Source organism: Rattus norvegicus, chromosome 10, assembly GCF_021556685.1.
Source record: "Rattus norvegicus strain SHRSP/BbbUtx chromosome 10, alternate assembly SHRSP_T2T, whole genome shotgun sequence".
Lineage (NCBI taxonomy): Eukaryota > Metazoa > Chordata > Mammalia > Rodentia > Muridae > Rattus > Rattus norvegicus.
Genome location: NC_141543.1, coordinates 47,820,768 through 47,838,556, shown reverse-complemented (window position 1 = coordinate 47,838,556; position 17,789 = coordinate 47,820,768). Strand labels below are relative to the sequence as shown.

Sequence of the window (17,789 nt, the reverse complement as noted above, 5' to 3'; positions counted from 1 at the left end):
AGTCCAGGTCAGCATTTCCTTATTCTGCACCACATAGGACAGCACAAGAATAGTGGAATGACAAGCTCAGACCTGCATCTACAGAGAGAGAGGCATCTCTGTTCACAGACAAGAAGGTACCTCGCACACAGCGACCCTGGTCTCTCAATACTGAACCAAGCATCCTCCAGGGTCCTCACATGCACCCCAAGTTGGATACAGGAATATGGAGGTTGGGGGGGCAGAGACAACATATGGCCAGGTTAGTCTGAGTCCAGAGCTTGTGTTTCTAACTACCAGGGTTCCTCTGCTTGTCGACATGTGTGCAAAGATTAGCAGACACACTTAAGGAATAGGTTCAGTGTGGAGCAGGTCCACAAGAGGAGAGGCCACCAGAGCTGGCTGCAGTGGAATTCACTGGGTGCTGTTCTAAGAAAGAGAGAATATTCACATAAAGGCACAGGGTGCTAGAGCCTCTGAGCGTCCAAGGAACTAGAAACCAACAACCTTCGCTAATGATCGGTCTCATTAACAGTCACCGAGTGAGTTGTTCACAATTGCTTTAGGTGGAAAGGGTGTGCTTCTTAAGAGTGTGTAAGTAGCCCATATGCTCTTTGCGGGGGAGCAACAATTCAGAGTGTGCAGGATGGGGGTGTGGGGGCATGTTACAACCTTTGGGAAGTGATTGGATCAATTATCTTCTTTTCTCAAAGACTACCACTTTCCAATTGAAGAAATAAGCACTCCTTGAACAAACAAAACATTACAGATCAAAGTGTCATGGTTTCTGTGAGTGTAGGAGGGGAGGGAACCAACAGAACTAGACATACCCGGGAGAGGAATCTCAACCTAGGAACTGCCTCTTCCAGAGTGGCTTGTGGGGATTTCTTAATTGCTGTGGATGTAGAAAGGCCCAGCCCACTGTAGGCTGTGCCACTCCTGGGCAGATGGGCCTGGGCTGTGGGAGTATTAAAAAAAAAAAAAAAAAAAAAAAGGAGCCGAGGAAGCCTGGGAAAGCAAGCCAGTAAACAAAGTTCGTTCCTTCATGGTCGCTGTCTCAGCTTCCCTCAGGTCGCTTTTGGTCTGAGTGTTCTATCTAGCACAGCCAATAGAGACTCGAATGAGGGATGACCCTCAACCCTTGGCCCCTCCACTCTTACGGGTCACCACTGCTGACCGTCTGGAGCACACCCTTTCTTGCCCTTTCCCTGTGTTTGTTAGGCCCCTCCCTGCAGTGTGTTTGTGTGACGACTGTCTCTTTCCACACGATGTGAAAGAACCCTGTTTATACAGTTCAGACATGGTCTCAAGCTTGCTGTTGTAGCCATGGCTGACTCTGAAGCGATTCTCCTGCCTCCGTATCCCAGAGTTCTGGAGACACAGGTGTATGCTATCACACTTGGCTTCCACGGCAGGGTGCTTTCCACAGCTAATACCACATTCCTCACTGGCCATATTGTCAGTCATCATCTCCTGAGGATGAAGTTTTAGGTTCTTTCTTCTTTCTTTTTTTAAAAGAGATTTATCCATTTATTTATGTATATGAGTACACTGTAGCTGTCTTCAGACACACCAGAGGAGGGCATCAGATCCTATTATAGATGGCTATGAAGCCGCTATGTGGTTGCTGGGAATTGAACTCAGGACCTCTGGAAGAGCAGTCAATGCTGTTAACCGTTGAGCCATCTCTCCAGCCCTCTAGGTTGTTTTTAATACACTGGGATTAAAAGCTACGTTCCAGTGGCTGTCCTTAGATATGCTCATGGTTTACACATGCCTGTTTCTCTAAGCTGGAACTGAGCAGTAGACTCCCTACATGTTCAAGACACACTAATCTCGGTTTGGGGTGATACACAAAAGTAAGGCCTCTCTCAAAGAGGGGGCAGGTCCCACTCTCATCAAAGAATAGATATAGACTGTGCAGGGAGGAGGGATAGAGGTCAGAGACGAAGGAAAGGGGAGGAGGAAGGGAAGAAGGAAGAGAAAAGGGAGGGAGGTTCAGAGTCCAGCTGGGTTTGGGTGGAAATCACCAATTCAGAGGGTCCCCCAAGTCAGGCTTCATTTGCCCCTGGGCCTTTGGGACCCCCTGTGTTTTGAAAGGCACACCATTGAAGCCATAAGTGTGACACGTCCAGGGACATAGGCAGGCTTGTTTCGGTGACCTCATGCGCCTCTGACTGGTCCACATTCTTGCCCTATTCCTCTGAGCCGCTTCAGATGACCCAGCATTCATGGGGTGAAACGAGGCCGTGGCGGTGAGTGGAAGCTGAGAAGGTGCATTTTCCTGGTGCTAAGGGTATAGGAAGGAGGAGACAGCCATCGAGAGAGCCCCGCTCTGCTCCAAAGCGAGCGCCAATTAAGATGATTACTGGTTTCCCTACAACACAAATACTAATGGCCTGTCGCGCTCTGGCATATTTTTCTTGGTAACCTTCAACTCCGAGTGATTAATCGGGCTCTTGTGGGAAGGATCGTACATACAGGGGCAGAAGGCAGGAAAACCAGCCCTGAACTCTGAAGGCCATGTGGGTAACGGGGTGGAAGAATCACGTGCTGTAGGATGAGCAGAGTGGGGAAGCCCCACCACAATCTGTAGAGGGGAGTTGTCTTAAGAAGGAATGAAGAATGGGGGTGAAGGCTAGCTATGTGACTCCAGTTTACTGGTCTAGGATACACACCCCTGCCGGGGAGAAATGGGTGTAAACCCTGTCCCAGGCTCCAGGGAGACAGACACCATGGTGTACATGCAGGGATGGTGAGCCAGGCAGACCCCCACCCTTTCCTTTCTCATGTAACCCAGGCTGGTCTCAGACTAGTTGTATTTCTAAGCATGACCTTGAACTCCTGATCCTCCTGCCTCCACCTCCCAAGGTCTGGAATTACAGGTGTGCTCCATCACATCTGGTTTATGGGTTACTAGGGTCCAGCTCAGGGCTTCTTGTACACTGGGCAGACACAAATAACTGAGCCACATCCCCAGATCAACATATCCTTTCTCTACAGACTAGCTCTGTACTTAGGTCTCTGAATCCCCATCCATAAAGTAGAAACCCAGTGACTAACAGACTGAAAACCCATTTGATAATTATTACACTATTATTGTCTGCAAGCCAGGAAGGATGGCACGGGTCTGAGGACCTCAGGCAGCTCCCAGTTGCAGACACACTCTCCGCAGTTTAAGAGATGTGGTGGGAGCTGCATGGGACCACTCTGGTCTTCACCTTCCTCTTCTGCCAAGTATAGCAAACAGGATCTCAAGTCTGTCCTTCCCAGTCTTCCCCTGGATGACATTCTGGAGTGTCCTGGGCCCCGAACTAGCCACGTGCCAGGCTCAGTAGATTCTGACCAATTTTTAGCACTGCAGGTTAATGCCTGGGGTGAGGGGCTTGAGAGGCGGGTGACTGCGGTCAAGTGTTCTCAGAGCTGGTCAGCGTGAGGATATATGGGACAGTGCTAGACTGGAACCCCCAGACCTAATGGGCCTCCCCTGTGGATGTAGGCTCAGCAATTAGGAGAGCCAGAAAGCCAGATTTTTTTTTGTGGGAATTCTCTCAGCTTCTAAATATTGGCAACAACCTCAAAATTTGAAAGGTCAGATAAGGAGGTCTGTGGGGCTGTTTCTAAGACCTTGAAAGGAAGGTAAGCTGCTCTTCAAGTTAGAGGTTCATGGTCTGAGCAAAGGAGGGCAACTCACCAAATAGTTCTCACAGACCAAAGGTGTTTAATGAATGGAAAAAGGAAGAGGGAAGGACCCAAGGCCACCATTCAGATCGCTGCTAACATGGACGCACGCACACTAAACATACACACACACACACTAAACACACACACAAACACACACACAAGCACACACACACACACACCAGTATACACATGCGCCAGTACACACACATACTAAACACACACATACACAAACACACTAAATACATACACACGCACACACAAACACACTAAACATACACACACAAACACACACACACCAGCACACACACACACACACACCAGCACACACACATACACAAACACACACATACTAGTACACACACACACTAAACACACATACACACACAAACACACACACCAGTACACCCACACACACACCAGTATACACACACACACTAAACACACATACACACACACACATACCAGTACACACACACACACCAGTATACACACACACACCAGTATACACACACACACTAAACACACATACACACACACATACCAGTACACACACACACACACACACACCAGTACACACACACACACACACCCCAGTACACACACAGGTCACTGGTGGTTTTGGCGTTGTCTGTATTGCACAGAAACAGGCCCTTTGCAGGTAGCTCCCATACACCAAGCCTTTCCCCTGTCAGAGCCTGCCCGTGGTTGTGCCTGGACTCATCTGATGAACCTGATGCCAACCCTTGGAATCTCATCTGCCTCATCTGAAACAAGGAAACCGATCACCTCACTCCTGGGGAGGTGGGCGGTGATGGTGGCGGGGATGGTTGCAGTCAAATCAAGCCAGGACTTAAGAAGCAGCTTCTTTGATAGCAACGTTGGCTGCCTTGCACACCCCTTTTTGTTTCTGTTTTTTTATTTTGTGACCTGCCCACTCCCACTGAGGCCGGCTCCTCATCCTGTGACTGCTCATGCTCAGAGCCATCCAGGCTCTGGGGCCTCGCAGGCCTCTAGTGGGGTGGGGGGGTGTTCTCAGAGCCTGAGAAGCCCAGCTACCTGACCTGGGGGAGGGATGGGGATGAGGGCTGTCAGAAAGCACAGGACAGATGTGCATGCGTTCGTGCGTGTGTGTGTGTGTGTGTGTGTGTGTGGTGTATCTATGACTTGGGCTTCTGGGTTGCTCCTGAGGGTAGATTCCCTGAGTCCTTCCTGGAGCAGCGCCCAGCCCTGGACCATTTCACCTCAGTCCCACGGGTGCTAAGGGGCGCCTCAAATCTATCATGTAGACGACACGTGCCAGCCAAGCACGCTAATGGTATCCCAGTGAGTTGGCGATCTGGTTGGGAGGTGACAAGAGATAAACGATGGCAGATGAATGGACCACAGCAGGGGTGGGTGGGGTAAGCGTGATGGCAGAAGGTGCCCAGGAAATGTCAGGGTGGCCACTGGGCGCACCCAGGTCCACGCGCCACTTCTGCCCCGAGTTCTACCAGCTTATTACCGTGTTGCTTTCTCTTCACCCAGCAAGGCACAGAACAGCGCGATGTGCGTGTGCCAGCTTTCTGTGTGTGCACACACGTGTGGCGTCTAGAAGTCAACCCCAGGTACCTTCTTCCACTTCATTTTCGCAGATGGGGTTATCTTAGGGTTTCTAGTGCTGTGAAATAAAGCCATGACCAACGCAACTCTTACAAAGGAACACATTTCATTGGGCCTGGCTTAGCGTTCAGAAGTTTGGTCCATTATCATCATGGCCGGAAGCATGGTGGCACACAGGCAGATGTGATGCTGGAGAGGTAAGTTCTACACCTGCATTCACAGGCGGAAGGAAGAGAGAGTGACACTGGGCCTCTGACTTGGGCTTCTGACACTCCAAAGCCCAGCCCCAGCGACACGTCTCCTCCAACAAGGCCTCACCTCCCAATAGTGTCCCTCCCTCTAGGTCTATGGGGGGCATTTTCATTCAAACCACCACATAGGGTCTTTCACCAATCTTGAAGCACATGGACTCCTGCTCACGTTGCTAAGTCTTCTCTTGAAACACTCCATAGAATCTCAGGTCCTCTTGGGACATGGCCCTGTCTTCTACCTCAGGTATCCTTAAAGCCTAACTCAAAGCCTGGAATGCACTGGGGCTCTGCAGAGACCTCTGGAAGCAGAGAAAGGTAAGGACAAGCTGGCCCAGAGGCCCAGGCGGGGACTCACTCCTTGATAAGAGTACCCCAGCAGAGCCTCCTTAGCAGGTGGACCCTGAGTGTGACAGCTCTCCCTGAGCCTCAGAGTACGTGAGACCCTTGGCCAGATCGGATTGGATATGGTGAGACAGAATTTGAAAGGTTTTTGGGGTGGGGATGTTAGTACGATTTGTGTTTATGTACAATTCCTGTTTCACTGGCCACCACCACCCAAAAACAAAATAAAAACCAAGAACACTTTGGCCTCTACTGGCCCTGGATGGAAATCACAACTAGCAAAAAAACCCCACAAACCTGAAAACAAACAACTTCTTGGGGGCTAAATGGGCACCTGCTGCTCTTCCAGAGGACCAGAGTTGGGTTCCCAGGACGCACCCTGGGCAGCTTACAAATAAATGCCTTGTGACAGCTAATCTCTGTTGTCAACATCACTACACCTGCAATCAGCTAAAACCCAAGCTGCATGATCCGGATTGGATCAGCTGAAGTGGGAGGAGCCACCAACACCTAGGCTACACCTTCTGGGGGCGGCCCACGCAAAAGGAAGGATGCTTTTGCTCTTAGCCCCTGTGCCCTCGGTCTGATGGCACGTTCATCTACCCAGCTGCTGAGGCGTTCCCTTGCTGGCATTAGACCCTGCTTCTTTTGGATTCCTACACAGACCAAAGACCAGCAGCTCTCTAGGAATTCCCTGGACTCCTGCACCAGCTTGGGACTGCTGAAGACACCCATTCCCATGGACTGAGCAGTTACCAGAATGAGCCATTGTTGGACTACCCAGCAAGAGAACATTCACTTTCTCCATTCTGTTCCTTTTACAGAACTCCAACCAATACACGAGTGTGAATTCTGCTCTCCCCAACCTCTTGCCAAAACAAAACAACCCCCCCGCAAAATACCCTAAAAATCAAAAACAAGATCTTAGAAAAGATAAATTCCTGGGCAAAGCCAGGTTCCTGGCATTAATGATAAGGGGACGGCTGTGCCCAAGAATGTAGCCCTGGGCTCTTCCTGGAGCCTTAGCCACTTCTGTTCTGGAGTCGGGAAGTGCTGGGGAGGATTCCTGTTGGGAGGACCACGGATCCTAGTGCAACCTTCAGATGTCAGAACAGAACTCAGGACAAAGGAATTTTTTCCAGAGAGGGAACCGTGTGAAGTTCCTTCCAATTGACGGCCAAGGCTTGATATAATACACAGGCGATCAAAGGTTTCATAAACCAAGCGTGAATCAAATTCCCTTGGCATTGGCATCAAAACGTCCAGGCACTTGGCAGAGCATACCTTCCTTAATTTGGACAAACCCACACTTCCATTCCTGCAGATCTGTGCCACCCAGCATTGGCTGACCCGGACAACCACTAACAATTCCAACGGCTACATCATAGCACATGCCAGGTGGGTGTTGGGAACAGAACCCAGGCTTCTCTGCAAGAGCAGCAAGTGATCGTTCTAAAGCTTTTTCTTAGACCTGAGGACTAAATCCAGGGTCTTTCACTTGCTAAGCAAGCACTTTACCACCGACCCAACTCTACAGGCTGGGCATTCCGTGTCTGCCCTCCTCAATCCATTCTTTCTGGAAATGCATGAAGGTGTGCCCCATTTTTGGCCCTAGTGTTTATCTGCTCTGCCAAGGGTTCACTTGGCAGCCCTGACTGTTTTAGAACTCGATATGTAGACCAGGCTGGCCTCAAACTCATAGAGCTCTATCTAACTCTGCCTCCTGACAGCTGGGATTAAAGGTCTGTGCCACCAGGCCAGGATCCTTGATGTTTCTTAGTCCGAGCAAGTTGGTGATGGCAGCATCACGCCCATCCTGGACACCTCAGTGTTTGGTTTCAGTTGTTTTTTGTTTTTTTGTTTTTTTTCATGGTGGGGGTGGGGGCAGCTATGCTCCTGTAGGACTCAGGTTAGTACTGGGACAACGTTAAGACCATGCGGTCTTGCTTCTTGAGGGGATGGAGGGTCTTGTAGCGACAGCCTGAATTGTGGGATCCTGCCCAACTTCTCGAGGGGCCTGATGTCAAGTGTGCCTGTAGCTGCCAGTAACTGGTGCTCCTTGAACATGGAGCAGGGCTTGTTACTGACTGGCTCTGTGAGGTAAGGCAGTTCAGTAGTGCATTTTGGGAGCATATTCCTGCAAGCAGGAGAGGGTTCACTCCTTGGAACTGCAGCCACACGGCCTCCAAAGATGAAGCTTCCTGGGGGAGGGGAGGCTTGATCTCCTCCAGATTTGGAAACAGGCTTTGCATGCGGGTCACATATAAGACAGCTTACTGGGCACAAAGAGCTAGACGCCTGAATAGAGGTTTTCCTCCTTTCCAAAGTTATGAAGACAGGCTGAAGCACGCGCATGTGGGCAAAGGATTTCGGAGACACAAAGGCTCATGAGTAAGTTACGCACGTCCTAAGAAAACCTAGAAAAACCAGAGACCCTTTAAACTTGCTGCACGTGGTTGGGAAAGATGCAATTTACCCTCGAGGACGATGGACAGGGCAATGGAAACAGGCAGGACACGTCTGCCTGAGGACCAGGCAGGGCCCCAAGCACATTCTCCCATAAAATTTTTTTATTGTTCATTCGGGAACGATTTATTCTATGCCCTGGGAGTCTAGAGTTATGGTCTTGGTGGAAGCCTCAAACAGGTGATTATGGTAATTTAGAGAGAAAGTACCAAGCCATTTCTGTCACAGGACGCTCCAGCTGGAAAATAATACCATCGCCATGTATTTATAGAGTGTTGAATGATCCCAAAGTGCTCTGCCATCTATTACCTCAACCCCATGGCTGGCCAGGAAGCCAGGCTCTACTGTGGGGCTCTGACCAAAGGCTGGGGTTCAGCTTCCTCTCTACTGGAAAAGGAGGGGCTGAAATGTACCTCAGCTTGTAGAACACCTGCCTGCATGTATGAAGCCCCGAGTTCTAGCCCTAGCACTGCATAAACTTGGCCTGGTGGTGGGTGTACATTCATAATCTAAGCAGCTGGGAGGTGGAGGCAGGAGGATCAGTTGTTTAAGGACCATCTGTGGTTACATAGGAAGTCTGAAGTCAGCCTGGGCTATAAGGGACCCTGTCTGGAAAAAAACAATGTTCTGTGGTGGTCTGAGTAAGAATGACTCCAATCAAAGAGCATGCGCGGGCTGAACCCGGCCCCCTGCTACATTTGTGGCAGATGTGCGCCTTGGTCTTCCTGTGGGGTCTCTAACAAATGGAGCAGAGGCTGTCTCTGACTCTGTTGCCTGCCATTGGATCCCCCTTCCCCTACCTGGACTGTGGCCTTCAGCAGGAGAGGATGTGTCTAGTCTAGTATACCCTAGAGGTATTAGGGTGGGGTGGTACCCCAGAGGGGGCTTCTCTAAGGAGAAGGGGAGGAGATAATGGGGGAATTCGTAAGGGAGGAACTGAGAGAGGAGGAGGGAGGGGGGCTGTGGTTGGGATGTAAAGTGAAGAAAAAAAGTATTAAAAAAAAAAAAGAGAGACACCGCTGGAACCTGAAGGAAACAGACTGGATAAACAGTTCTCTGCACCCAAATCCCGTGGGAGGGAGAGCTAAACCTTCAGAGAGGTGGACACGCCTGGGAAACCAGAAGAGACTGCACTCTGTGCACATCCAGACGCCAGAGGAAAACACCAAACACCATCTGGAACCCTGGTGCACGGAGGCTCCCGGAAAGAGCGGCGCAGATCTTCCCGGTTGCTGCCACAGCGGAGAGGACTTAGGCAGTACCCCACGAGCAAACTTGAGCCTTGGAACCGCAGGTAGGACCAACTTTTCCCCTGCAAGAAACCTGCCTGGTGAACTCAGGACAAACAGAGGCAAAATTCCTCTAGGACCGGGCACTTTCTGTGTTTACCGGAAGTCCCACACCCTCGGATCCCGGCCCGCAGCAGCTCTCTGCTCCCAAACCCCGTGGGAGAGAGACCTCACCGCCTGATCAGGTGGGCACTCCTGAGGCTGCAGAGCGGAGGAGACCACCAACACTGCCCACCCCTGCCCACATCCCTGGCCCAGGGGGCAACTGTATAAGGCCTCTGGGTTCCCGAAGGGGAGGGCCCAGGAGCGGCAGGACCCCTGCGCCTGAGACACCGCCGGAGCCTGAAGGAAACGGACCGGATAGACAGTTCTCTGCACCCAAGTCCCGTGGGAGGGAGAGCTGAACCTTCAGAGAGGCAGACACGCCTGGGAAACCAGAAGAGACTGCACTCTGTGCACATCCAGACGCCAGAGGAAAACACCAAACGTCATCTGGAACCCTGGTGCACGGAGGCTCCCGGAAAGAGCGGCGCAGATCTTCCCAGTTGCTGCCACAGCGGAGAGGACTTAGGCGGTACCCCGCGAGCAAACTTGAGCCTTGGAACCACAGGTAGGACCAACTTTTCCCCTGCAAGAAACCTGCCTGGTGAACTCAAGACACAGGCCCACAGGAACAGCTGAAGACCTGTAGAGAGGAAAAACTACACACCCGAAAGCAGAACACTCTGTCCCCATAACTGGCTGAAAGAAAACAGGAAAACAGGTCTACAGCACTCCTGACACACAGTCTTATAGGACAGTCTAGCCACGGTCAGAAATAGCAGAACAAAGTAACACTAGAGATAATCTGATGGCGAGAGGCAAGCACAGGAACCCAAGCAACAGAAACCAAGAGTACATGGCATCATCGGAGCCCAATTCTCCCACCAAAGCAAACAAGGAATATCCAAACACACCAGAAAAGCAAGATCTAGTTTCAAAATCATATTTGATCATGATGCTGGAGGACTTCAAGAAAGACATAAAGAACTCCCTTAGAGAACAAGTAGAAGCCTACAGAGAGGAATCGCAAAAATCCCTGAAAGAATTCCAGGAAAACACAATCAAACAGTTGAAGGAATTAAAAATGGAAATAGAAGCAATCAAGAAAGAACACATGGAAACAACCCTGGACATAGAAAATCAAAAGACAAGACAAGGAGCTGTAGATACAAGCTTCACCAACAGAATACAAGAGATGGAAGAGAGAATCTCGGGAGCAGAAGATTCCATAGAAATCATTGACTCAACTGTCAAAGATAATGTAAAGCAGAAAAAGCTACTGGTCCAAAACATACAGGAAATCCAGGACTCAATGAGAAGATCAAACCTAAGGATAATAGGTATAGAAGAGAGTGAAGACTCCCAGCTCAAAGGACCAGTAAATATCTTCAACAAAATCATAGAAGAAAACTTCCCTAACCTAAAAAAAGAGATACCCATAGACATACAAGAAGCCTACAGAACTCCAAATAGATTGGACCAGAAAAGAAACACCTCCCGTCACATAATTGTCAAAACACCAAACGCACAAAATAAAGAAAGAATATTAAAAGCAGTAAGGGAAAAAGGTCAAGTAACATATAAAGGCAGACCTATCAGAATCACACCAGACTTTTCGCCAGAAACTATGAAGGCCAGAAGATCCTGGACAGATGTCATACAGACCCTAAGAGAACACAAATGCCAGCCCAGGTTACTGTATCCTGCAAAACTCTCAATTAACATAGATGGAGAAACCAAGATATTCCATGACAAAACCAAATTTACACAATATCTTTCTACAAATCCAGCACTACAAAGGATAATAAAGGGTAAAGCCCAACATAAGGAGGCAAGCTATACCCTAGAAGAAGCAAGAAACTAATCATCTTGGCAACAAAACAAAGAGAATGAAAGCACACAAACATAACCTCACATCCAAATATGAATATAACAGGAAGCAATAATCACTATTCCTTAATATCTCTCAACATCAATGGCCTCAACTCCCCAATAAAAAGACATAGATTAACAAACTGGATACGCAATGAGGACCCTGCATTCTGCTGCCTACAGGAAACACACCTCAGAGACAAAGACAGACACTACCTCAGAGTGAAAGGCTGGAAAACAACTTTCCAAGCAAATGGTCAGAAGCAGCAAGCTGGAGTAGCCATTCTAATATCAAATAAAATCAATTTTCAATTAAAAGTCATCAAAAAAGATAAGGAAGGACACTTCATATTCATCAAAGGAAAAATCCACCAAGATGAACTCTCAATCCTCATCTTCGGTTGGTTTATATACAAGTGTGCAATTTCTAGGCTTGAAAGTAAAATGATGCTATCTGGTGCTGGATAGAGGAGCCTTATTTTTTATTATGGCAGCTTGCTATTTTTGTAACATGGTGATTTGGTTGAACACAATAAAGTACAGTAGTAACTGAAAAAAAAACCACAGGAAAAATATTAAAATAAATAAATAAATTAAATTGTACATAAGAGGGCTGGAGGGATGGCTCAGTGGTTAAGAGCACTGACTGCTCTTCCAGAGGTCCTGAGTTCAATTCCCAGCAATCACATAGTGGCTCATGACAAAAAAAAAAAGAATGACTTCATGGGCTCATAGATTGGAATACCTGATCATTAGGGAGTGGCACTGTTTGGGAAGGATTAGGAGGAGTGGCCTTGTTGGAAGTGTGTCGCAGAGATTTGAAGTTTCAAAAACCCACACCAGGCCAGCGTCTGTTTCTTGGCCTGCGGATCGGGATGTAGCTCTCAGCTGCTTCTCCAGCACCTTGCAGCACTGTGCTCCCTGCCACGATGATGAACCTCTGAAACTGTAAGCAAACCCCAAACTACATGCTTGCCTTTATAAGAGCTGCCATGGTCGTGGCCTCTCTTCACAGCAGCGAACAGTGACTAAGAAAGCTCCTGTGCCTGTTTTTGGGTTTTTCCCATCGGCCATTCCTCAAGAGGTCTGAACAGACCTGACATCCAAGGATGAATTTCTTAGCTCTGGCTCCCAGGGTTACTCCTATCAGCATCCCCAGAAACAATGGCTGTGATGTAGCTTCCTGGTTCCACCCAGACAGGTGGAGAGGGTGTGGCCTGGGAATCTGTGCAATGCACATGTTTCCCAGATGATGTCATGTACACCAAACTTTGGGAACTTCTGCTTGCTGCCTTCTGACTCTTTGGCTTAGGTCTAGTCCTATAACACAGGTGAGTCCTGATGGGTGTGGGGGTTGAGGGGATGGATGGAGGGTGGGGGATGGGGACAACAGACACGACGCTGGGGATGGGACAGACTAGTGTCTGTTGAGTGTAGCTGACAATCTGGGTAATGACAGCCTCTTGAGGATATAATTAGAACCCTCACAACTGGAACAGGATGGTTTAATAATTTAAGTGAGATCTTGGGATTAATGAACGGTGGTTGAAATGACACGTGGGACCATAAATCCTGGCTTGATGTGGGAAAGCGATGATTTACAACAAGGCTTCCTGGAAAAACAAGGTCTGAGGAGCCTGCAGGCTGACACCCAACCTCCCCTTGCCCCACCGAGGGATGTGTGTGTCTTTCCAGGATCACACCCTCCACATATGCTACAAGGTGCCCTCAGTGGCCTTGGCGTGCCTGCAAGCCAGGGTTTCCTCTAAGTCTGAGAGCCTTACGTTATAATGTTTCAGACCAAGGACTTGGTACACGCCAAGGCAAGGCCTTCTGTCATTGCGCCGATCTTCTAGTGCCTCATTGGGGGATTCTAGGCAGGGGCTTTCTACACTGAGCACTCTCCCAACCTCTTACTAGGGAGTCTAGGCTGGGGCTCTCTAGGCTGAGCCCTTCTCTTAGCCCCTCACTGGGGGAGTCTAGGTAACCATGGCTCCAGTTATCAGTAATAACGTAGCCTGGTTGTGATAGTGACAGACTGACAAGGGCTGTTCACTGAATGTTGGCCTGGAGCATCAAGTTACTTAGTCCTCACTCAGCCGTGACAGGGGGAAGTGGGAGTGATGGCAAATCCACTCCCACAGGCTTATACAAGAAGAGAAGGTAAATGCTCTAGGGTCTGGGACAGGATGCTGTACATTGGCCTAGAGCACACTGGATTCATGACAGGCTGGCTGGCCTTCAATGAAGGGTGGGAAAGAGACAGGCTTATTGACCTGAATGTGCTTCTCTCTGTTTTATTCTCCACCCCCCCCAACCCGTGTGTGTGTGTGTGTGTGTGTGTGTGTGTGTGTGTGTGAGAGAGAGAGAGAGAGAGAGAGAGAGAGACAGAGAGACAGAGAGAGAGACAGAGAGAGAGACACAGAGAGAGACAGAGACAGAGACACACAGAGAGACACAGAGAGAGGCAGACAGGGACAAATGCTCTCCCACTGAGCTACCATACCCCACCTTTCACTTTCCTGTTCCCAAAGCCTAAGGGGGAACAGGATGGGATCTAGTGTCCACTACAAAGAGCATCTTGCAATGGCCTCTTCTCAGGAAGGACTGCTCAAGGGTCAATCTCCCTAACTTGTGTGTCACAGGGCTGGTCGCTGTGAGGCACAGCGGTGCTACCTGGAATTCCTGAAGAGAGGGTAGTGGGCAGTTCAGACAGAGAACATTCTGTCATGCATTCTGACAGCCCGTATGAACAAATCTATCAGAGCAGGCTTGGCAGAGAGCAGAGCTTCCCACTCTCCTGCTGCGTTCCCCTCACTGCAGCTGTTTACAAAGCCCAGGAAATCCCCTTATGACCAGTAGGCTCGGACGAGGGGAGACAGCAGCAGACAGGAAGACGTTAGCAACTATTCTAGAGTTCCTACTCACTCACACGTAATGTGTGCATCCCTAAGAAACGAAGCAAATGGATAAATTAATTTTTAAAAAGCATTGTGGGATCAAAAATGTTCTGGAAGGAACTCAGTGTGCAGGCTTCCCAAGGCTAAGCAGAACACACCTTTAATTCTTTATGGGAGCCAATGTTAACACCACGGACCTCACCACATACCTGACCCTTTGTTCTCTGGAACAATGTAAAAATTACATGGTCATAAAATTTGTTAATTTGAGGCTGAGAAATTAGGTGGAAGTCAGCTTTAATTATAACTCGGGACGGTGAGATGGCTCACCGTGCTTGCAACAAAAAAATCTGACAACCTGAGTTTGGTCCCTGGGACCTACATGGTAGAAGGAGAGAAGTAACTCCCACACGTGGTCCTGTGCCCAAACTCATACCCACGAGCATACATGAAAAATAAAATATGATTAAAAAACATTGAAATTGCCAATAAGACACAACAGAGAATCCCCAGAAGAGAGATCTTCAATGAGGGACTGCCTACATTGAATTAGCCTGTGGAGATGTCTAGGGGGAAATGTCCTACTCAAGTTAATTGATGGGGGAAGACCCTAGCCTACCATGGGTGGCACCACTCAATAAGCAGCGGGTCCTTTACTGTCTAAGAGTGGGGAAAAAAAGTCAAGCTGAGCACAAGCAAGCAAACGGGCACACATGCATTCACCGCCCTCTGCTCTTGACTATGGGTGCGATGTGACCAGACGTCTCAAGTTCTTGCCACTGTCACTTCTCTGCAGTGATGGGCTGCCACCTGGAATTATGAGTTCAAATAAACCCTTTTGCTCCTAAGAAGCGTTTTGTCAGGGTGTCTTACCATAGCAACAGAAATGAAACTAAAACAAATGGTATCTGAGACTATCCACTGGCTTCACACATGCTCCTGGAGAAGGCTTAAGTCGGCCCAGGAAAAGCAAGAGAAAAGGCACAGCTGAATGCCCCTGCTGTGCAGTTTTTAAAAATGCAGACGCCTCAGTGGAAGTGTCACTCACTTTCTGAAAATATAATGCAGCTGTTTTCCACTACGGAAACAATCCTTTCCCACACACCAGAGCTCTTGATGCTTCAGATGCAATCTGAAGGGATTCACCCGATTCCTTTCTTTCCCAGGACGTCGTTTATATAGTGCTTGATTCATAAAACCTAGCTTTTGCTTCCTTAAAGATGCACAAAACGGGGGTTGGGGATTTAGCTCAGTGGTAGAGCGCTTGTCTAGGAAGCGCAAGGCCCTGGGTTTGGTCCCCAGCTCCGAAAAAAAGAACCAAAAAAAAAAAAAAAAAAAAAAAAGATGCACAAAACGTCCCATAAATACATCGATTCTTACACCCTGTGTTTTTGCCAGACATTCCCGGAGGGTTTATAGATTTCTTTCATTACAGACTAATTGCTATTCCGGAAGTGTTTGAATCTTAGCAGTCCTCTATGTTGAGTGTGAGGGAAAGTGCTCGGGAGATCATCTAAAGGTGAAAAGAGCCTGCAAGTCAGTGCGTGCGGTCACAGCGACACAAGGGATGGAGAGGGGGGCCTGCGAACCAGCGTGTGTGGTCACAGCGACAGGAGGAAGAGGTAGAAGGACCCGCAAGCCTGCATGCATCCCAGTGACAACATGCAACCATTACTGTAGATCTGGGGTTCTTAGAATTACGTAACCAGTCTCAGGTGAGACCCAGTTCCATGCCAAATGTCATCTTAAACGCGTGAGGGGGGTGTGCTACCCAACAGCAGCCGTTCAGCCTCTGTTTCCCTATCTGTGTGGCGGAAGTCTTATTGTGCAGAAGATACCCCATGGCTGTCACCTCAGCCTGTCGACACTCCATGCAGCTCACAGTTAATCCAAAGACGAGGCAATGGCACCACTTATCCACTCACGCACTCACAGCTGAGCTCCTCGGGAAAGAGTAGGGAGGCGGTGGGACAGAGGAGTGTGTGAACAGGTCACAGAAAGCCCAGCTGTGTAATTTCCCAGGACGCTCAGCAGTGTAGTCGCTGCGCACAGCTGGGAAGGAGCCACTGTAAGAGGAACAGCCTAGGGCAGGCCCTGAGAGAGATGGGGGTCTGTTGACTCTGCTGTTGCAGGTGGACAAGCTGGGGGTTCTAAGAGTGGACGACACCTTGGAGTGAGTGTGTGGAGAAGACCATTTGCACCGTTTGTCACGTGCTCCCTCGGGCCACAAATACCTTCATGTTGTCTAATGGGATTCTCTGACTTGAGGGTTGTAAAGCCAAGGTAGGAGGAAGCTGGGACAGGAGGCTGCGAGGAGGAGAGCAGGAGAGAGAGGACAAAGGCTTGTCCACCACAAACCAGTCACCAATCTGCCAGATGCAGTTAGAACAGCCAGCAGGCTTATATTTTCTGTCCCTGTGAGAGGCACTGTCCCAAGTGCCTTACGGTCTACAGTCTAGTGTCTAGTAATTCATTTAACAATCAGGGTTCCTAAAAGGAAGTGGATCTTAACTATTCCTTTTCACACATGAAAGAGCTGAAGCACAGAGGGGTCAGGTAGCTGTGGCTATGGTCACAGAGCAAGTGGGAGTCAGGGGTGAGATCAGAGGCTAGCTACTTCCGGGCTTGCAGCTAAAAACCGGCTAGCTGCAAGACAAGGAAGGCTTCCTACTGCTGTCTCAGGTTCCCAGACTTTACTGGATGCCCGAGAAGTGGGAGGCTGTGAGCTGTGAGGCAGTCTGTCTTGGATGTCATTTCTGGCTGCACCTGTGCGTTTCCTCAACCTCCAGGCGAGATGCACAGGCAAGAGGTTCTGCATATTGACATGGTCACAAGGTTAGATGCACACAGACACTGCTTGGTGCTGCTGTGGTAAATGCTACCCGCAGGCTGACTTGCCAAACTTATTTGACACCTCTATCCTTCTGCCTCTATAACAGACACAAAACCTCATGGCTTCTCACACTGACAGAAGGACCAGATCCCAGAATCTCTGGCCACAAGGTTCTGGACAAACTTCTAGAAAAAAGAAGATGAAGCTTGACAGGACGGAAGCAGTGCCTTTTACCCAGAATGTCCTGCTTGATCAGACTGGTCTGTATGTCTATAGGGTATTGTCTTCATTGTTATTTGATAGAGCAGGGTCTGGCCCACTGTGGGTGGCGCTATCCCTAGGCAGTAGGCCTGGGTTTTGGAAGAAAGCTGGCTAAGCAGAAGCTAGGACCAAGCCGGTAAGCAGCATTCCTCCATGGCTTCTGCTTCCGTTCTGGCTTAATCTCCTGACTTGACTTTCTTCAATGGTGAACTGTGACCATAAAAGCAAACATTTCCCTCCCCCAAGTTGCTTTGGGTCATGCTGTTTATCA

General features: G+C 49.1%; 1 protein-coding gene across 10 annotated transcripts in view; it reads right to left on the bottom strand.

Annotated features, from left to right (window-relative positions):
* Positions 1–17,789, bottom strand: part of Galnt10 (polypeptide N-acetylgalactosaminyltransferase 10) — a 145,810-nt gene that overhangs the window by 35,879 nt on the left and 92,142 nt on the right.